This window comes from Myotis nattereri, assembly GCF_964212035.1.
Source record: "Myotis nattereri genome assembly, chromosome: 4".
Classification (NCBI taxonomy): Eukaryota; Metazoa; Chordata; class Mammalia; order Chiroptera; family Vespertilionidae; genus Myotis; species Myotis nattereri.
This window is the reverse complement of record NC_138079.1, coordinates 3254529-3276944: the sequence shown is the minus strand read 5'-3', so window position 1 is coordinate 3276944 and position 22416 is coordinate 3254529.

Below are 22416 nucleotides of genomic sequence, written 5' to 3'. Positions count from 1 at the left end.
GCTGGAGAATTAGTAACATCAGACTTCCTTTTCCAGGGGTATTTTAGAGTAGCTTATGAATACATGACTTAGGGATTGTCACCCTTCCTTCTATATTTATTCTCCGGCCACCTGGGACTTCCCAGGGTCCTTATCTATCATGTAATGATTCTCGAATTAGTGTCTGGAGTCCTTGTGAAGAAATATTTCCCTTTACAAAGTTGTGAGATTTATTAATAAGCTCTGGATGTCAACTCCACTTTGATGTGTGGATGCTTTGCCCCACCCCCATCCCTTTCTTATGAATGAAGAAGGTATTTTTGTCCCCTTGTGCATTTGTCTTGGGCGTTCTTTTTAAAGTTAAGATGACAGAATGTCTTGGCTAGGATTCTTTTGCGGATAACGTTAATTTAACTGGCTCAGAGCTAAACTGAAGCTACTAACCCCCTTCTATCTGAGTTCTCTGTCCAGTATGAGAAAAACTTCGCCAATGTTCTTCTCCGATCCGCACCCAGAATAGCCATTAGGCGTGGTCGTCTGGTAAGAAATTCATCGGTTGAGCCCACCATTTGTCTCGTTTGATTGGGAATTATCTTAAATCATCTTGTTTAACAATTTAATTCCAGGAAGTCCAGGTATATTTCATGAGAATCCATTTGCTAATAATGGCTATAATTGCTGCTTTTGTTTTACTTTTAGGTGACTCTCTAAAAGGGATATGAATCATGTAGATTCTTGGTCAAAAGCACAGGCAATAGATTTAGGTTTCAGTTGTAAACAAAGGAATTTCTATATCCCCCAGTAAGAGTCAGGCAGGCAATGCTGGGCTTAGTAGGTACATAATCATTATAAAGAACACTGGAATTGCATTTATGGTTAATTTTCCACAAATGCTATCATTGAAAAAAAATTACTGTCCTAATATGAAAATCCAGATAAAAAATTTTCATCATGTTTGCAATTGTAACACTATCATTTTGATTCACTTTGAGATTCTTCTACTTTACTTCTTCTAAAACACTCCTATAGAATCTGCTAATTAATAATAGATAGAATATCTGCCAACTTCAGAGAAAATAGACAATTTAATAAATTGTACAATAATGGAGCAACTGTTCATTGAAACATTAAAAAATAGTTTGATTAAGCAATCAGTGATGTCTAAGTGATTGAAAGCAAATCAGGAAATACAATGTTCTAAAACTTTATAATATTAAATGGTTTTATTGTTTCTTATAAGCATATACTGTTTACATTTAGACATTTTATTAGATTTTTACAAACAGTAATTCTATACATTACTGAAAGACATAAGACCAATAAAACTACCCCGTAAGAGATTATTTCTTTTGCAAAAAGAAACTGTGGGAAAATAGACTAGATGATTCATCAGCCCAGTGATCTGATGTATTTTATTTTAAAAAAAACAAAGTTTATGGCTTGTTGTACTTACAACAAAAATAAGAAAAAACGGGAGCGTGAACTCTGGTATAATGTTGTTTCTCAGAGTCTACCTCTGACGTGAAACACAGGCCACAGCCACAGATTTCCAGCTGTGATGTGTGTCGCATTAGGAAACCACGGAAGGCCATAAGGAAAAGAACATTTCATCCCACTTCAAAACAGACCACTTAGTGACTTCTTTAAAATTTTGAACCAAATAAATTAGGAAACTTATTTTTATTTAAATTATTTGTTGTTACAATTGATTTACATCAGGTGCTCACTGAGTTGCCTAAGTAAGTAAAAGAACACTAATGTTGACAAGTCACTTTTTGCTGATTTTACTTTAATTTTCTGTCATAATGAGGAGGGGTGAGCAATATTCAAGCAAATCCTCCCCAAATTCCCTGAACTTTGCTCTTTTTATTAGTGAACTTTGACTAAGTTAATGTTGGTGATGCAATATAAAACCAGACAAGTTTTGATATGACTTTTTCCATTGGGGAAAATGTTTACAGTGTTTGAGGGAAAATATAAATAAAATAATTTAATACAGTTACTACTGAAATATTAACTGCAATTACAAAATACAGATTTCTTTGTTGTGCCTTGTACCAGTTGATTCTTGTCATAACCTACTGAGGTCCTTTAATAGGTTACTATTATTATATCTGAATATAAAATATTTTAAACGACGTATTATTTATTTTAAAGCAGGCAGTTCAATTCATCTTCTCCTGCAATTATGAATGATGAAAGTGAGATGTGTTACAGGTTCATTCCCCATAGAAGCAGGACGCTCTTGTGTTGGATAATAACACCTAGACACACCTAACTTTCGTTTGAAAGATGCTTTATGCATCTCAACTGGCTTTCCCAAATATCTTATGAATGAAGAAGGTATTTTTGTCCCCTTGTTTGGTCCCCAAACAGCCTTGCTAGGAACGAAGGTAAGTATGGTTTGCACACGTTCGCATGAGGAAACTGAGGCTAAGGGACGTCCAGTCACTTCTCCAAGGCAAACCCCAATAGGAGGCCTCGCAGGTGCTCAGCCCGTGTCTCCGACTTCAGTACAGCCAAGTGCTGAGCTCAGAGAATCACGAGACCCAGGGCGCAGCGGAGCTCAGCCACGGAGGTGTTGTACGAACATAATTATTGCTCCCAACGAATGATGAAGGATATATTCGTAAAGATTTTTATTATCAAAAGAAATGCAACTACACCCTGGAAGTGCCCATTGCATGGGCTCCAGGTGTCCCCTACCTGCCCACCCTTTTTAGGGAGTAGCAGCGTATTATCAAGAAAATCGCACCTACTTCAGGGTCACTCATTCCTGCTTTTAACCTGCATCGTTGTGGTTTAGTGAGGAAAAGGCAGCATATGTAACAGAAACTCTCTGAACTTCATGGGGAAAATGTCACTAAATAAAGATCGGTATCATTATCATCCTTACATTTGTAATGCTTGTCACCTCCCTACCTCGTAGACACGCTGTGAACATTGGAATGAGGTAATGTCTGCGGAGCCTTACAGATTCCCTACATGAGAATTAAGATATAAATACAAAACGCTTTTATCAATAAAGTATTAGGTGGGCCTGGTCTAGACAGACAGTAATAAAATTTGGTTAGCGAAGGAGGCGCTGACAGCTCTTTGCAAACAAGGCTGATGATTGGGTGCTCCCGGGTTAGATGTTGAAATAGAAATTTTTGTTTTCTTAATATTAGCCGTAATTAAAATTTAAATATAAATCCTTTGAATATTCTATCCAGAGTAAGCTTACATTTAATAATATTACTTTAAAAAATACAACTTTATGATATAATAAAAAGCTTAATTCTGTGTAAAGTATACGTTATTGCCATTTAATACAATTGGATCCCTCAGTCATTTTATTTTTTTGTATTTTCTTGATGAGAATGGTGTGCAGCCAATAGGGAGGGTCTACTGAGGCCATTAGTTTGCAGAGAGAACAGATAGGGTTGTCACTTTTCACGCATCCGTTCTTGCGCTCTTGCATCAGCTTGTGGGTAAGCTGCGATCCAGGTCCAGAACGCACAGGCAGGACTGTCATCTCCTGGCTGGACTCTCAGAAGTTCGCAGCTCTCTTCTGAAAATGGCATTTGGAGAGCGGCTCAGAGACCCAGGCAGAGCACTTTAGGGACTATCGCCTGGCCGGAGGGGGAGGGGGGGGGGCGGGGAGGAGGAGGGAGGGCTCTGCAGCTGTGGCTGGGTCCCTGGTGGGGAGGGTTCTGGTGTGAAATGATCGTTCCCTCACAAGGTACCTCACAGAGTCATTTCTAAGGAACTTACCATTGACTTCTGGGATGTGATATTAGCTTTATTGCAATTGACAATGGAGTTCTAACCTAAGTGAATTAACTGAAAGGTGTATTTCCTGTCAGGGGGAAAAATCAGAGGTTTGTACGTTGGAGTTTTCATTGCTATATATAAAAAAGAGTTCTCCTTTAGGATCTAGTCTTTCCATCAAATTGGGAATTTAGACAGAGAAGCCTGAATGTTAAGGGCCATGATCCCCCAAAGAGAAATGCCCCAGAGGCTGTGTCCCAGCTGGCCTCTCAGGCCACCATGCCTGGGGACAGCGTGGGGGACTGGAGTGTCTATGTCGAAGCAACTTCAGAGTCAAATTGAGGGCAGGCGTTGAGCAGTCTCTGGGCACCTCACAGACACACCATAAAGCCTCATTCCTGCTGGCGTCCCTCAGGTAACAGAACAAAAATGACATAAGGAGCGACCGCGGGACAGAGCCCGCAGCCCCAGTGCCTCGCTGCGGGGAGGGAAGGTCACTTTTCCAAACATCGAGTGAGGGTTCAGGGCCTTCGCGTCCCTGATCTTTGGGAATAATAACCAGGGAGAGCGGGCCAGAGTCGCCTCTGCTGTCCCCGTCACCCAGGCTGGGCTGCCCGCTGGGTCCTGGCAATCTGGGAAGCCGGGCGCCGCCTCTGCTGTCCCCGTCACCCAGGCTGGGCTGCCCGCTGGGTCCTGGCAATCTGGGAAGCTGGGCGCCGCCTCTGCTGTCCCCGTCACCCAGGCTGGGCTGCCCGCTGGGTCCTGGCAATCTGGGAAGCCAGGCGCCGCACCGAGCCACCTGGTGCTTGAAAGGCACCGTGGAGAGCACAGGGCGATGGCTTTAGAGAGGACCATCACGGGAGTGCCCTCCATCGTCTCCTGGGCGTCTGCATGTTTCATTGCTATTTTCCCGTCTCCATCATCAACTCGTGCATTGAGTCTGGATGTATCTGCCTCCCCCCCTCATCTTTCCCCGTCGAGGAGTAGCGGCTGTCCCCCCAGATCCCCAGGATGGCTTCCGCCCTGCAGAGTCCTAACGAGATGTGACATCCAGGCCTAGGTCGCCAGCGTCCAGCCCCATCCGCAGTGGCACGGAAGGAGGTGGCACTTACAATCCGCCCCTGACACTGACCAGGTTTCTGAGGAATAAGAGGGAGGGAAAATAGCATAAAATACTTAAATTTTTATGGAAAAGGTATCACTTGGTGAAAAAGCACCATCATAAATTCCCCAAAAGTGTATCTTAATGATACACTTAGAATAAATCATCCGCCTTGAGAGACAGGCGGTCCCTGGTGACCCGCCTTGCAGCCACCGGAGACTCCTAGACGCGCTCCTCTCAGCTAAATGTACTCTCATATTAATATTTTAAAATGCCATAATGCCTCGCGGAAAACCTCAGAGGACAGATACATCAATTTGCGAGGTCTTCACTCCAGGAAGTAGAAACAGGGGTAATCTGCCATTAAAAGCAATAGTTCATTATGTCTGCTGTGGGGAGCACATAAACCACGTCCCGCACATACTTAAGTTGCAAATCCTCGCTTTAATGTGCGGGGAAGCACCAGGCCCCGAGCGTTATCGGCCCGCGTTTATTAGTACAAAAAGGTTTGTTGTGGGATGAAATCCTCAGCTTGCTGCAGTAATCAATCAGCTTCAAAGAGTCTCTACCCCGAGCCAGATTCATTACCAATAAATCAATTAAACAGCAAGTTTCTATTTGCGGGAGGTTCGGTGGGCGATGCAGAAGCGCAGCGCATGCATCCCAGGGAGAGGCAGGGCTGTCCTGGAGGGCGGCCCTCCACAAAGGGCCTTCACGGCCCCACGGAGCTCCGGCTGCAGTCTGCCCCTTTCTTTTCGTTAACTGCAGGCATTCTTCTTCTTAGCATCTATTTTCCATCGGGGAGAGATCACATCCACATGAGAAAGATGCGTGGGAAGCTAAGAATGTTGCTGGAGGCAGGAAAAAATGAACAATGGCTTTGTGTCTTCTCCTTCTCACCAGCCTGCACCCCCCCCTCCCCGTGGCGCTGGGCAAGTTCACTCTCAAAGCTTTAGTGTGTGTTTCCAACCTCTGTGCTAAGATTGTTTACCAGGTAGACAGCTCAGTGGCAGGAGCAACCACAAAACCACCACCAACCACCCAACCGAAGCACCCATCAACAGCACAAGCGCCTGTCACTAGAAGACTTGCTCATAATTAAACTACATAAAGACGATGCGGTCTGAACCAGGCAACTTCTTTGATTCACTTTGGGCATGAAAATGGGATTTACAGAGCTATCTTTCATTTTATCAGTTGATAAGTTCGACTTACCAATGGGACACAATGGATAAGTTTGATCAATGGAACATCATAAAAACATTCATCAGTGACTTTCTTAATTTTTTCCCCATGCATTTTGTCCTAATGTCTTTTTCATAAGATTAGCTGTTTGCAGAGATTCCCAGAAGTGGGAGCCTTTGGCTGTGAGAGAGGCCAAACCCAAATGATTTCTTACAGAAATACAGAGAAGGGCTCAGGCCACAGGGAGTGGGGTGGGGCAGTGGGGTTTGGGGAGAGGAGAGATGAGGGGTGAAAGCAAAGCAGCCTGTAGACCATTCAGCTTAGCTGATCAAATGCTGGCCAGTCCAGCCAACCTCAGAAGCACACAGATGAGAAGGCCTCACCACCCCAGCTCAGTGTCTGTCTCCCAAGGCCAGTGCGAACAGTTGTTTTGATGACACATGATATGCCCTACATATGGCGACATGTGACAGCACACTTCTGGAGCCATCCCAGAGACAAAGGTAGAGGGACACCCAGTAGAACAGCAGGACTTCATGCGAGGTCGCCCCCTCTGCCTGCCTCTGAGACCCTACTTACTTACGGAAGTGGGAGGCCTCCAGTTCAACATTTTCTCTTCAGTTACCAGATGGTCTTTTAGAGAGAACGGGAGGGGGTGGGGGAGGGGAGCAACAGTTACCTTTTTCCCAGGAATTGACAGATGATTTGTTTGTCTCTGATGAGGTGGGATCGAGACCCCCTGTGGCAATGAAACACCTGCTCTGAAAATAAACAAACCATCTTTGAAAGAAAGGGGACTGTCCCTGCGAGCCCCTGGCAGCTTGGCTCCCGCCCCGAAGGCTTCTCAGAAGCTTGTTTTCAGAATGTGTGCTTCTTCAGTTTCCTCATCCTCAAGGACAATGCACTTTCCTGACAGTGTGCGGCAATACTAACACACACACACACACACACACACACACACACACACACACACCCCTAATGACAATGTCAGATTAGATAATATGCTATTAGAATAATGAATGTATTTTTTTAATCAAGAAAATCAGAACTCACCACTTTGTTTTGTATCCACTAATGGGCAGCATGTCTATTCTGCAGACAAGGGATTTATCTATGGAAACAAACACATTTTTCCCCCATTGGCTCTAGAAATGTCTACTTAATTGGGTATTTAGTTATTTTCAAGGAACTCTAAACTTTTTAGAATTGGCTTGGAATGTATTTAAGAAGCTAGAGAGATAATTTATATGTGATTTAGTTATATCCCTTCATCTAAAAGCTCTTTGAGGTGAAATATAGAAAATACTTCTTTAAAAAAGTCAAGATATGTAAATTAGAACCCACAGCAGGAAACAATGACTAAACCATTAAGTATAATAAAATAATTAGGTTATTTATAAAGGCAGCTGACTCAGAGTATGGCAATAGAGGAGCTTTTGCTACTTCCTCCTACATCCCCAGTGGAATGACCTCAGATAACCAAGGAAGAGCGAGCACCGTGTGCTCCAACCATTCGAGGGGGGAATTGGAAATGATGACTTTTATAAAATACTCTTCTATTTTTAGAGAATATTCTATTAGAACTTTAGATTCTCCGTCGTTCAGCATTAAGGTAGCATTACCTAAGAAATATAATTAGACAAGGTAATTTATCACACAACAGATTTTAAATTTTGCAATATCTAAAATGAGATATATGCTCTTAATTGGGTTTTAAAAAATCGGCTTTGGCTATTTTAACCGAATTAGTAATAGGTCAGGTTGGTGAGTGAGTTACGCTGGAAGTGTTGACAAAACCAAAACAACCACGTGTCCTTGACAAACAAGCTCTCCTGAAAATCAGCGAAGTGACAACGAGGATGCTGGTGATTAAATAGACAAAGAGGAAGAAGCAACACTTAGTGTGATTTTGGCAGCACTGATATTGGAAACGCCTTTTTGACTATAAATAACCAATAAGTGAACTAACTTCTTAAGGAAAAATCTGAATTATGGGAGTTAGACCGTAGAAACTATGTCTCTATGCTATTATCAGAGCAGAGAAGAATATTTATTTTTATATTTATTATGATAGGAACATTTGTCTCTAATCATTCAAACATACTAGTATGTTGCTAAGCTGTTTACAGAAAGGTCAAGAATAAGGAGGCTAAAGAACATTCTGATTAGATAATTTGAGGGAATTTGGCCTAGACCGGTAACCAATTGAGAGACATTTTAGTTACAATGTTGACATTATGACGAAAGTTTTCCAGGGACATTAATAAAATGGAAATTTGACCAATATTTTGGTTCATCTGTAGATTTAGAAAGAGAAACAAAGATTGATGAGGGTGAAAGAAATACCCTACATTGTTCTTAGGCGTTTTCTCAGTGTGACCAGCAGGTGAGCCGCGCCTGACTCTGCTACCTGCTGCTCAGTGGGGTAGACTGAGCCCAGAGCTTCCCGGGAGCGAGAAGGTTGGTAACGAGCCTTGGTACTGAGTCCGGTGAGCCCTGATGCATGAAGTTTGGGATCTGAAGAATTTCTTTTTTGTTAACTGATTAGTTTCTATATTCTTTCTGGTTTAACAAATTATTCCTGGGGAGACAGCGAAATGGGACTGCAGGAACAGGTGTCCAGCCCTCAGAAAAAAATGTAAATAGTTGAGGGAGCAACGGGTTTTTTTGGCATATACCATAAAAAACCATATCGTGTGGTTCCCCGATTTCAGCCAGGGTGATTCTTTCATCTGTAAAGCACAGAGATGGTCCCATGGCTATGGATCTGCAGAAACAAGTCCCTCGGTCACCCAGAAAACAACTGTGCTTCCATCCATCCGTCCTCTTAAGAAATGATACTCTGGATCTCCATGGTTGTGGCAAGCAATCTTGAATCTCAGGGCTTCTCACTGATGTTTTCTATGATGCACTAAAAAATACATTACTAAAAAAACATTAAACTCATTTTCTGCTGAGTCTGACTGCAACAGTAGTGTGGCCTGGCTGGTGTGGCTCAGTGGTTGAGCATTGATCTATGAACCAGGAGGTCATGGTTGGATTCCAGGTCAGGGCACATGCCCAGATTGTGGACTCAATCCCCAGTAGGGGGTGTGCAGGAGGCAGTTGATCCATGATTCTCTCTCATAATTGATATTTCTATCTCTCTCTTCCTCTCTGAAATCAATCCTATATAATAAAAGCCTAATATGCTAAGTGTCTAGTTGTCTAGTTGTCTGTTCAACCAATTAAAGCGTAATATGCTAATGATATGCTAAGGCCTCTCAACCGCTTCCTGTGATGTGCACTGACCATCAGGGGGCAGACACTCAATTCAGGAGCTGCCCCCTGGTGGTCAGTGCACCCACACAGGGGGAGCACCACTCAGCCAGAAGCCAGGCTCCGCGGCTGTGCTAAGGATGTCCAACTGCTGGCTTAGGCCCACTCCCCAAGGGTAGCGGGGGCCTAAGCCATCAGTCGGACATCCTCTGAGGGCTCCTGGACTGCAAGAGGGCACAGGTTGGGCTGAAGGACCCCCCCTCCCAAAGTGCACAAATTTCATGTACCAGGCCTCTAGTAAAAATATATTTTTAAAAAGAAATGACAGTCTGCTTACTCTACTGTGGTGTTTCTGGCTTCTTGGCAGCTGACAGCTGTGTCAAGAGATGGGATGACCAGTCCCCAACCATAGAAACAGAGCAACCGGGCATGTTCAGACTCGCCTAGATGTGTTGAGAGCTGGTCAGTGGGAAGCTTCTCTGAGAAGCTTTGAATTCTTTGCACTGTAATAGCAGGTTACTCATTGTATTAGAGAAAGACTTCCCGTCCTGTCAGGTTGATGAAGCCTCTGAGCTCGCTCACTGTTCCAGTTAAATGTTTGGACGCGGCAGTGTCAATGTTAAACTTAATGCGGGGGGGGGGGGATTCTAGCATATTCACTCTGTGAATTAAGTTCATACACACAAAGGCTAACTATTAAACACTCAATAAGGTTGACTCAAGATCAAAGATGTTGTTTAGCTTTCTTGGACTAGCAGAGAAGGAGGGCTCAGGGTCGGAATGGATAAACTGGGTACAGGTGAAGCCAGTAGAGACGGCTATTTTAGAAGTCGAGCAGGAAGCGAGAAAAAGGAAATGATATAAAGAGAAGAACTTCAGAACCGAGTAAAAGAAAAATGTTTTTTCCCCCCAAAGTATGGTATTGAGGGCAATAGAGAAAGAGGGGGAAGTTCACCATGAGACCAAGAGGAAGAGCGAGGTGAGAACTCACAGGCCGTCTCTCCGCATGGTCAGGTCAGACGATGGGAAGGACAAGGGGACCTTGGGCAAAGGAGGGGCTCACTCTCCTTGGGAAAGGAAAGGAGCTGATCTGCTCAGAGGGGAAGAGAAGAGGGAGACACTGGAGGTAAGGAGAGCTAGGACAGTCAGAACTGATTCTGGGAGAAACACGTGAGAAGATTCATTCGGGACCAGAGTTATATCAAGAGATTTGAACGAGCCACTGTGAGCCCAGTTTGAGTGAGAAAATTCTGATTTTCATTCTATTTTTAGGCTGCTTTGACCTACTTTGAAGTCTCCCAAACGCTCACGACTTTTCTGCTTTCTCCCTAGCTGCCGCTGCGGGTCACACACAGCCTGTTTGCCTAATGGGGAAAAATGTGTTTCAAACCTTTTCTACCTCCAAAACCAAATGCCATTTACTTCTTGCATCAGATCAAACTAATTCTAGCATATTCATATGCAAGTAGAAAAAGGGATCCTAATTGCTTTGCCCATCCGTAAAGGTCTTTTAATTGCTCTTCCTTTCAGAGTAACATTATTTTTCAATCGGGTATTTTAGAAAATATTTTAAATCCAGGAAAAAAAATAAAGAGGGCAGTTTCAGGAAGGATGGGGGCTCATGAGGCAACCTATGTGGGCAGTGGATTTTGAAGGATTTCTTCCATCACATCACATAATTGGCCACAGGTAATATAAAATGTATTTGTGTGTTTTTATAAATGTATATGCAATATCTACCTGCTTATCTATATTAGAAATATTATCCGTACATTAGGGGTATTTTTCTTCCCTGAAGTACTGGAGAGAAAAGATTAGGCCATAGCTGTATACATATTTCTCTCTTATTGCACAGTGTATAAAAATAAAATGACACTTTCAAAATACTTTACCCTGAAAACTTTTCTATTACTCGGGGAAGCTCTTCTTAACTGCTTCCTTCGGTTTGGGTTGTGATTTACTGGGACCATTTAGAGACAGCTCATATTTTCTAGACATACTGTAGATATTTTAATGCCTTAATCAATTTTTGCCACTTTAGTTCCTCTACAGGGCTAGATTAATCTTCCCCTAGGTTCCCAACTTTCAAAGAAGATCACTTATCAAAATCATCTTTACAGGAAAAAATGAAGCTGCAATTAAAGAAAACATACTCATCTCTCCTAAGTCATATATCACAAATATTGTTAACAGTGATATAAACAGCCTTTAGAATAAAGATGTAAGATAAATGTAGTCTTCGGTTCTAGAAAATGTGTAAAAATGAATATTGTTTGCTTTTCAATTTAACTTAATTTGATTTTTTTGGTTTTACTCCACTAATGCATTATAATATGTCACTTCCAAAATAGTAGAGATGTCATAGTCAAAAAAATTGTGGTATGGGTGAAAATGAGGTTTTAATGCAGGAAGAAGGAAAGAAAGAGAGGGTGTGGGAAACCCTCTATAAATGAATCCCTCCTCTCTCGTTTGGGGAATATTCTATTCGGTGGGCCGATGAGTATGTGATTACCTTTCCCGGGCTTTTATTTCCACCCTGAGCTGCTGCTTGACAAGGGTCTTCTCCATCTTGCGTTTTGAGAAGGGTCTGCTGCCTACAAAGGGACTTAGAAGAAGGGGAAGGGATCGAGTTGCTCGTCCTCTGTAGGAGCAAAGACAAGAAATTGGAGTGACCACTTTCTTCTCCTTTTCCCAGACGGAAAGGGGTTCTAGGAACACAGACCCTGACTAGCTTTCCAAGGCAACAAGAGCACTGACTCTCCACCTTTCCCCTGTGAGGCCATGCCTCTTGGTAACCAACCGTCAAGAAGGAAACCACAATCTTAGCTGGGGATCAACTGAAGCTGCTTCCCTAGGTCCTCTTGATGTCGACATTGATGAACGCGTCGAGGAAGATGGATGTAACTGGCAGGTCAGCCTTGGATTCTCAAAGAAATACTTTTAAACACTGGGAAATTTGACAAGCGCTTACATTTTTGAGAAGTGAAATGTAACTTGGGCCACCCCTAAAATAAATGTCAAATTATTTCTATTTGCGGCTAAACTTTAACATGGAAACATTTCTAGCCCTCTCTACCTTCAAAACAATATTTGCGGTCGTTTCCTAAGTATTACCGATGGGAACGTGGTCCTGCTCCGTCATGTCTATGAGGGTCGCGAGAGCTGTATTCATTACTGAGAGCTTCGGTGCCACCGCTCGTGGCCTAGAAATAGGGTCCCTCTGGACGGGAGAGGAGGACACCTTTGGGCTGAGCATCAAGAAACTCAGGGGAGGTGGGCCCCTGGCTGGACCCCAGAGTTAACGTTTTGAAGTCAGACACAAGGTCTCAGTGGGCCTCAGTTTCTCCAGCTGTAAAATGCAGAGTCCAAGCTGGAGCACCCTCTGGGGTTTCTCCTAACCCATGGACACAGACGATAATGTGGTGAAGGCCTGGGTAGGGTAGTGGAGGGGGTCGAAGGGGGGAGAACGGGGCACATTTTAATACTTTCAACAATAAAGATAAATTTAAAAAAATGTTACTGGATGGGGAAAGGAGTCTGTTTGTGAGCCTTTGTCCAAAGCAGCAGCGCCAACCATTCAAAAGGGGGCGACAAGAAGGCTGCTCCGGTCATGGTTATATGAATGTCGACTCCAACTTCTCAGTGTCCCTGACTCACCTGGAGGCCGTTTTCGGTGCCTGCACGGGCAGCTGGGCGAGGCGTATGTGTCCTCCCCTGCTTTTCATGCGCAGAGCCGCCCCGTGGAGCCCCGGGAGCCTCTCTATGCACTGAAGTCAGGTGGCAAGGCCTGTGCCCATCACGCAGAGAACAGAGCCAGAGCTTTGAATGGAGGGTGGTGCTCCCTCGTGACCTGTGCACTGAGGCTGCGTATGGGGAACCGTGGCGTGGCTGAGCGGTGACCTGACTCTACTTCCCAAAGGAGACCGTGGATGGTACGCCACGTGAACAAGTGTCCTGTCTGCTCAGCGACCTGTGTAGGCTCGCCCCTCAGCGTCTCCGGACAAGCTCATCCACTCCCCCCCCTCCTGACCACAGGGCCACGGCAGTCACCCCACGTTCTGGGGCTTCCAGGGGGACCTGGCTATGCAGATGCAGAGCTGCACGCGGGAGTGGCCGCTCCTTCCCAGAGAGCACATTCTGCTGGGCCTGGCGTCCCCTGGAAGGGCTGCCCTAGAGCAGTGGTTCTCAACCTTCCTAACGCCGCAACCCTTTAATACAGCTCCTCATGCTGTGGTGATCCCCAATTTCATTGTGACAAACTGAACATAATTAAAGCATAGTGATTAATCACAAAACAATATGTAATTATATATGTGTTTTCTGATGGTCTTAGGCAACCGCTGTGAAAGGGTCGTTTGACCCCCAAAGGGGTCGCGACCCACAGGTTGAGAACCGCTGCTCTAGAGTTTCCCATTGGTTGAGGCTGGCGCTGTGTCTTTGCTCACTCCTCTGTGAGCCAGGAGTTGGGGCTCAGAGACTCCTTCCTGTCGCCCTGACCGGGTGGTGAGCTGCATTTTGCAGACTCGACTCTTTGGTAGTCAGTCCCCGTCGGTAGAGAACTTGTCTTCACTCTTTCCTGCTGCTGTTTTGTCAGAGATGCCCAGAGCAGGGCTGTGCAGGCGGCTAGGCTGACAGGAATGTGCAAATAGTGTAAATGAGGAAGCAAAGAGCTTCCGAAAACCAGGGCTTCCTTCACACCCAGGACTCCCGCCTGGACCTGGCCTTGCCCCAGGGAGGGCTTGGGAAAAGAGGGAGGCTCCCTGAGGTGGGGCCAGTGCCCAGTGAACAGTGAGAAATGGCCAAGGTGTGGCACTGAGAGCAGACCTGAGTCTTCATGTTTGCCAGTGGGCTGTCCTCCAGGTCTTCAATTAGGTGTCATTTGGCACCAAGTCTGGCCGAAAGCAGTGTGGACTGTATGTGGCACCGACACTAGGAGCACAGTCATTCTGGGGGGGGTGGGGGGGGGGGTTGGAATTCACAAGGCCTTTCAAGTCCATTGTCTCAGTGGATTCGCGAAGGCCCTGGAAACGAGTTTGGGGGTGGGGGGGTGGGGGTGGTGACTAATATGCCCATTTTAGCAGGAAGGAAAACAGACCAAGAGAGCACAAAGCAGTGCATCAACAAATGCAGGATGGGGCAAAAGTAGGCTGACAGTTGCTTGCACGGGAAATGATACAAGGACTAATCCTATCTAATAAAAGAGTAATATGCAAATTGACCATCACTCCAACACACAAGATGGCTGCTCCCATGTGGTCAAAGATGGCCACCCCCATGTGAACACAAGATGGCCTGCATGGGAGGGCAGTTGGGAGGGACCAGGCCTACAGGGGAGGGCAGTTGGGGGGGACCAGGCCTGCAGGGGAGGGCAGTTGGGGACAACCAGGCCTGTAGGGGAGGGCAGCTGGGAGGCCCAGGCCTGCATGTCTGAGTGTGTGTGTGTGTGTGTGTGTGTGTGTGTGTGGTGTGTGCAGAATAGATATGACAAAAGCAGACACTAGGCTTTCGTGTTGTCATGAGTTTGCTAGTTGTAAGATATATCGGGGATTGGCCTATGTAGGAGGGAGCCAGGCACCTGTTGTTGAATGACATGAAATGGAATCAGCAAATAAAGTCTTTAAAAACCCAAATGTTGAACAAGCAAAAAGTGAAAATATTATGACCATAATATACATTACCTTTTAATGATTTTTTGTAGTAATAAGATCTGATTGTATAGCAATTACAGCTTGAAACTGACTTCACCTACATTTTCTGAGAGCCTTGGACGTTGTGCTTTGATTCATTTTTGTAACCTCTGTGATTGTCCTATGAGGGTTCTCTCTCTCTCTCTTTCAATGGGTATATACTCATATGTATGTTTATGTGTGTATACAAATAACATAAAATTAACTTATGTTTAAAAATATAACATATGATATTGGATGTATATACACCACATACATAGACACATAGACCATTCATGATCTAATAACTAGGACCAACTGGAGAACGAGAAAAAGTCTGAAGAGAAGTTTCAAAATAGAACATATTTTATATTGAATTTAAAAACTAATTTAATAAACTATTCATTTTTAAAACTCAGAATGAAAATATTTTATTTTCATCCAGTTTGAATTGCTTACATTGATTAACATGGGCAGGAAACACTCTTAAGATTTTGACTTCTCAATATCAAGTAATTTTAAAAGCAATTTCCTAGTAAAAAAAAATGAAAGAGTATGGATCCCTTTGCCTTAGAACATATTTTGCTCTTTCATAAATGCACACTTCTTTTTAAGATGAAATATTTTCTAAATAATAAAAGCCAATTACAACTTGGCAATTTTACTTAATGGACATAATCTCAATTTTACATTTGGTTTGTTCAACCGTGCTGTGAGGGCATTCTCCCACTTTGCTGACAACAAGCCCGTGTGCCTGAGGGCGATTGGAAATACAGAAACAAAGCCCTTCCTTTTCCGGAGTACAGGATGCAGCATGTTACTATTTAACACATATGCCTGATGGAGGGAGGGATGGATGGATGGATAAATGGATGGGTGGATAGACGGATGGAGGGATGGAGGGGTGGGTGGATGGATGGGTGGATGGATGGATGGATGGATGGATGGAGGGATGGATGGATGGATGGATGGAGGGATGGATGGATGGATGGATGGATGGATGGATGGAATGGGTGGATGGATGGGTGGGTGGGTGGATGGATAGATGGATGGATGGATGGAATGGATGGATGGATGGATGGATGGATGGATGGATGGATGGATGGAATGGATGGATGGATGGATGGATGGGTGGATGGATGGGTGGATGGATGGATGGATGGATGGATGGATGGATGGATGGATGGAGGATGGATGGAGGGAGGGATGGATGGATGGAATGGATGGATGGATGGATGGATGGATGGAATGGATGGATGGAATGGATGGATGGATGGATGGATAGGTGGATGGATGGATGGATGGATGGATGGAGGATGGATGGAGGGATGGATCAGTAGTGGCCCGGATGTTGTCCTGGGAGATACCCACGGCGCCTCGCCTCTGGGACTAGAGAACCAAACCCTCCTTTATCCTCCGGCTCCATGGACTTTTTCCAGAAGCCACGCCCAGCCATGCTGAGCTCAGCAGCTGCCCTGCAGGTGGAAGTCCCGCTCTCTTCCTGGAGCACCCTCCTCTGGCCCCAGCCCCTGCTCAATGCGGCGCCTACAGCGGGCTTTCCCCTCTTCATCACTCAGGACTTCTGAGCCCCTGTCCTGAGAGGCAGGAAACGGGCACAGAGACCCGGCCGAGGGGTGGGAGGAGGAGGCACCGGCTCCTTACGGCTGAACAGGTCATTGAATTTGGGCAAGTCACGTCCCCACCTGCTCCAGACTCGGTCTGCTCACCTGTCCAGGGTGTGTGTGACCGGGACACCCAGGCCCCTCCAGCTCCCACCGTCTCTGCTGCTGTTCCAGCTCCTTGATTTCGGGGCCGGGAGGGCATTCAGGGAAACACTGGGAAGAGAGAAAATGTTCTGAAACAAGTTTGCTGCACGCGTTCCAAAGAAGTGCACCCGCTCCTTCTCCCCTCACCTGCCTTCTCAGTCTTAGGTTTGTGTTTTCCGAAGGATGCCTTCTGCATAAATAGATGGGGCGACAAAACCAGCCACAGAAGCAGCCAGGAAGGTGGCAGGGAAAGGTAGTCCCAGGGCCCAGGATCAGGAACGCTGTCTGAGGCACATTCCACTGCGCCCTACCAGCTGTCCAGAGCTCTGGGGGTGCGGGAGGCATGTGCAGGCCACCAGCCCAGCAGACATGAAGGTGAAATGGGGGGGAATGACCCAAAAGAAACTCCCTCGTCTCGGAGCCACCGTTTGGGGGGTTGTAGCCGGGTCAGGTGTGACCCGGCAGGTGACATGGAGGACAAGGGAGCGAGGGAGGCGATTTGTGTCTTTGATCCTGCCCTTAACGTGACGTGTGAAGTTAAGGAAGGTCACCCACCCTCACATGTCAATTTCTTCACAGGGAAGCAGGGGAGTCACGCCGTTTCCCTGAGTTGTGTTTTCATAAGACTGACGTTATAAAATGTTCGGGTCCCTTTATATGGAGGCACTCAGTACAAGTGACAAAAAGAACGGCATGCATTTCCCGCCACAAATGTTCAGGAAGGAAAGGGAATTGTGTCCCAGAGCAATTGCTAAGTAGAAACAGGAATCTTCTGCGTCACATCCGATTTAGTCCATCGGATCAGGATGAACATTAGCCAAAGGGAATACCATCCCGGAGCTATAATTTAATAATACAAGAGACAGCCGCCTCCCACAGAGCAGGAGGTTCTCATAATTGTTTACGTTCGGTGTAGACAGAGACAAAAGGCTTGCGTTCAAAAAGTGATTTCCTCAAAGAGTTCAGTCAGCCAAATGAGTGAATTAGACTCGTTGGCGTTGATAGTGGAAACAGAAATTGATATCAAATAAAGACTTGCTCTAGGTTAAGACAAGAGGTTCTCTAGGGAAAAGGCAATCTTAAGAAGACAGAGAGAAAGGAGATCACGACTCTTTGACATGTCACCTCAGCCACAGCTCCCACAGTGAGCTCACATGGTGATGGACGACACAGGAGACCCGCAGAGTGAGGGGCGGCACCTCGTCTCCAGGCTTCCTCTCACTCTCGGGATGTCCCGGGCTCAGGGGCAGCGTGTGCTCTGCTCCCTGGACAGAGATGCCTGCTTACGGGACATCTACGAGAACCAGGAGGTAAACAGAACTGCTTCCTGGATCGACGTAAGCTTCCTGTCCAGCGGCATTTGGGTCATCACATTTCTATTGGATCAGAACTAGATTTAGAAATAGAAGATGATGCTAGACAGGGCTGGGCTCCCCAATCTACCGAAATCACCTTCCTCTGTTGCTTTCTTCTGTTCGAACCCCTCCTGCGCGTGGAACTGAGTAAGCACCTGAGGAAAACCTTGCTTTGGCCTGTGTTCTTCCCCACTGAAGTGGTTCTAAGGATCATGGTGTCCCTCCAGCCCATAAATATGTCCTCCCGAGTTTACTGAGGAAAGTGAGGTCACGATGCCCCGCCCGTCTGCCCAGATGTGGGATCAGGAGGAAGGGACTTTCTAGCTCTATCAGAAAGGAAGAACAAAAAGGGCCAAGACTAGGACCAGTGAGACAAGAGGTAGAGCAGGTTGGAGGATTGGAATGTGCTAGAAAACGGGGCATTTGAAAGAAGGTAAATGAAGTGGTTTTTAGAAAAAAGGGGATGTGGGCAACTAAAATGAGGGAGGGAGGCACTGGAAATATTTTTCCTAAAAAACAGCTTGGAGATCAAGTTTGCCTACTTCCCGTACCTTACAAGGTCCTGCTCCAAAAAGCTTTCTATAATAGTCAGCCCCATTTTCAGTGCATATTCTCTGAATTCCTGGAATGTGGTTAGATTTAGCAAACGGAAGTTACCCATCACCTGGTTTCACCAACGTCATAAAGCTGTGTCTGTTCGAAAGTCAAAGATGATACCCAAATTCATGTGAGCTAATGAGACAAATAAAAAGTTGTTCATAAATTCAACTAATATTTACTGAATAACTACAATATGCCAAGCGCACCTGCAGGTGCGGGGAATACCTCAGAAAACAATTCAAAATCCTCCTGACCGCAAGGAACTCACATTCTCCTGGCGAAGGAGACAGACAGCAAGCAAATAAGTATGGAAAACATGTACTAGGTCAGAAGATCATAAGTTTATGGCGGAACATAAAACAGGGAGGGAGGGTAGAGAGTTCCCAAGCTGGTCGACGGGGTGGGGAGCTGCCATTTCATCTAGAAAGTCCAAGGAAAACCTCACTGAGAAGGTGGCGTTTATGCCAAATTTGAAGGGGCTCAGGGCAAATTTATGCATGGCATAGAAAGAGGCTTTGAGCTTTTAAATGACTTCGTATGAGCTCAACTGTCAATGCAGCTCATATGAATTTCATTTAAGTTGATTCTGTACCTCTATCGATGTAGATTCACTCTCATGAAGTGCACATTGCGAAATGTAATTGTTCGGCACTGTCGTACATTTCATCCAAGACCGCAAATCTAAGATCTTAAGAGATTTAACTTTTAAAAATCTTTACAACGATCATTTCTCTGTGAAAAGTTACTCTATGAGAAAAATATAATCGTAGTCCTTTAATGTGTCCAACGGAAAATATAAAACAGAGAATGAAGAGGCCTGAGTTCTAGTCACGTGATTTGTATATTACCTGTTCACCTCAGCTTGGAGGTTTAACCCCATTTGGATGATGAGGGCATTGGACTAATTCAGCATTTCCAGAAAGGTATCCGCAGAGCCAGAGAGCTGGAGATGCTTCTGGAAAAAAAGGGATTTAGTGGACAGTTAAATCTGGAAGTATCTTTATCACCTGGGCTTAAATTAGCGAGTCCAAAGCAGATTGTAGGCTATGAAGAGGTATTGCATAGTAGGGACCCACTTAACTTCGTTTAACTCAGAGTTTCCTAAACGTGCTGGAACAGACTTGGGGAAAGCTGAAATAGGTCAGAAATGCTAACGTTTCCTAAAGTTTAGAAATTGTATGATTTTTTTTCATTAAGTTAGTCCTATGTCGTCGATAAAGAAAGACTAAATTATATGAAGGGAAACAGCCAGGACAAATCTTAGGGCTTAAGGCAAGGAAGCTATTTCCTACGTATGCAGCGTGTCCAACTAGGATTGACCCCAGCTCTGCTCCGTGCTCTCACTGAGGCTCCCAATAGCAGAGCATCACCGTGGTGGTGGCTTAGGAGAGAGCCCTGTGCGAACTCATTTGAATGTGCAGTTAGAAGTATGTACTTAATATGCACTTGGACGAGTACAGTATTTGGTAAAAGCACTAATGACTCCATCTTCATCTCCTGAAATAATTTCATGGTTAAACGACATACAATGGATGATGGCTTTTATGTACTTGCGTGCTGGATTTTGTTATATTCCAATTAAGAGCACTGGACTTTATTCTGGCAGGCAATACAATTACTTGTGCATACCTTTCATCCATTTGAGTCTTATTTTCAAGTTCTTTTAGGGTAGGTTTAGGGTAGATTTTTTTCTTTAGGGTTAATTTAGCCCTACTTCTAAGGTTTGACCTCTAGGTCAGTTCTATTGAATATTTGGAGTATTCAAGGAGTCTTTTCTACTCAGGCTAATAGAAATGTCAACAATTCCTGGCCTCATGTAAACTCTGGAAATTATTCACCACCCAGCTCCCCAGAAATTGTTTATTATTCAGTTGTTCTTGCCTTGCCTCTTGGGGTTTCACTCTGTGCAATAGAGGTTGGTCTTAAAGATTCAAGAAGACTCATCCGCATATTTCTGAAGGCCTTTGCTGCGTAACTCACTCCTGCAGAAGCCCTGCAAATTCTAGCTGCCTCTTCACTCAGGAAGGCCTCCAGGCTTTACCCGGATTTCCCCACACAATGCTACAGCCTAGAAATTTCCTCTAGACAGGAAGCTCGGGTAACCATAGGTCTCATTTATTTTGTTTCCTTTCTCCCAGGGATCAGAATATTGTGTTGTCTGTTGTTACAGTATAAAAGTAGTTATTTCCAATATTTTGTCCAGTTTTCTAGTTGTTATGACAAGAGGTTAATTCAAAACCCTGTTCCTCCCTTAAGGCTGGAACCGCATCTCTCCTAAATCTAAATTTAGCTCTTGCTTTATAAACACTTTGTTTTCCAGCATGGCAGAGCACCAGGTATTGAAGGTCAACTAAAGGGATTTCTTGTTTTTTTCCTGGGAGGACAGAAAGCTATAAACATGATAAACTCCCATACTGTACCTCCAGTTTCCTGAAATATATAACTCTTGGAGCCAAGAGGAAAAGTATATAGTGACCTAGATAATTGACAATGTATTTGTAAGCACAGAGACCAATTTTTAAGGCAACCAACTTATTTATCCCTGAAGCAAGAAGACACAGTACAAATATTCTAGGTTTTATAAATACTTATACTGAAGTACTATAGAAATTAAAATGCATTATCAAGGCGGTAGAATGAACTTAAATCTAGAAAAATTGCACTACTTTTACTATGTATCTTGACAAGCCAATGGTTGGAATTCTTACACTGGAATAGCAGGCATTTCCTTGTACTAATTATGACAATAATAACCCAGAAATTGTCGTGTAAGATCTGAAACCTAAACTGTAGTTGGTGGTAGCTGATAGTCGCAGGCACATTCTAGGCTGCCTAGTAGATGTTACGTGAATGCCTGGAGAAAGGAAAGATGACAAGGACAGATGAGGTGTTGTAATGCAGTAAAGGCATTTCCTTAGAAGGAAGGTCTTACTCGTCGCTTCCTTGAAGTAGTGAGTTCTGAGACAGTGTCCGTGGTTGTGAAGGGGTGGTGTTAGCATCATACAGATGGATGGATAGCCGTCTCACAAGAATTCTGGAGATAATAATAATTATGGAATGATACAATAGGCATGTAATAATAATGAATAGCTAATTGTTCATCATGTATTTTCTATGCACCAAACACTGTGCTATGCTCTTTTTATGTGTACCTTATTGATCCTTTACTACAACCCCATGCGATGGATACTAATGTCCCATTTTACAGGTTTGGAAACTGAGATGATAAGTGTAGATAAGATAAACAGAGAGATGAAAAGTACCTTGAGCATGGTAGCACTGCTCAATTACATACATAATATGTCAACTATAGATAAGTATAGCACAGAAGTGATAAGTTACTAGAGAATGGTGTCATAGCCAGTTAGTGGTAGAATCAGGTTGTGACCCACAGTTGGGCTGCAGTGCCCACAGTTTTAAACACAGGGCTATACTGGCTGTCTATGCACAGGCCCAACAGGAGGGGTGCCCCCCAACACGGAGAGCAAGGAAAACCCCTCTAAGAGATAATTTCGAAAACTAACAACAAATGGAGAAGTATTAAAGTCATCCTCAATACTCAACAGACTTTGGGTGTGTTAACATACCCCTAAAAAAAGAGCAAAAAACCCCCCTCAGAAACGAAAGATGCTGCTCAACCATAAAAGCACTGAAAAACTACATTTAGTGTGAAGAGTAGAAGAGAAGATACCTGGTCCAAAAGTTCAAGCTGCTATTCTCAGCGGTAGGTGTCACGTCCAATTGTGAAGGTA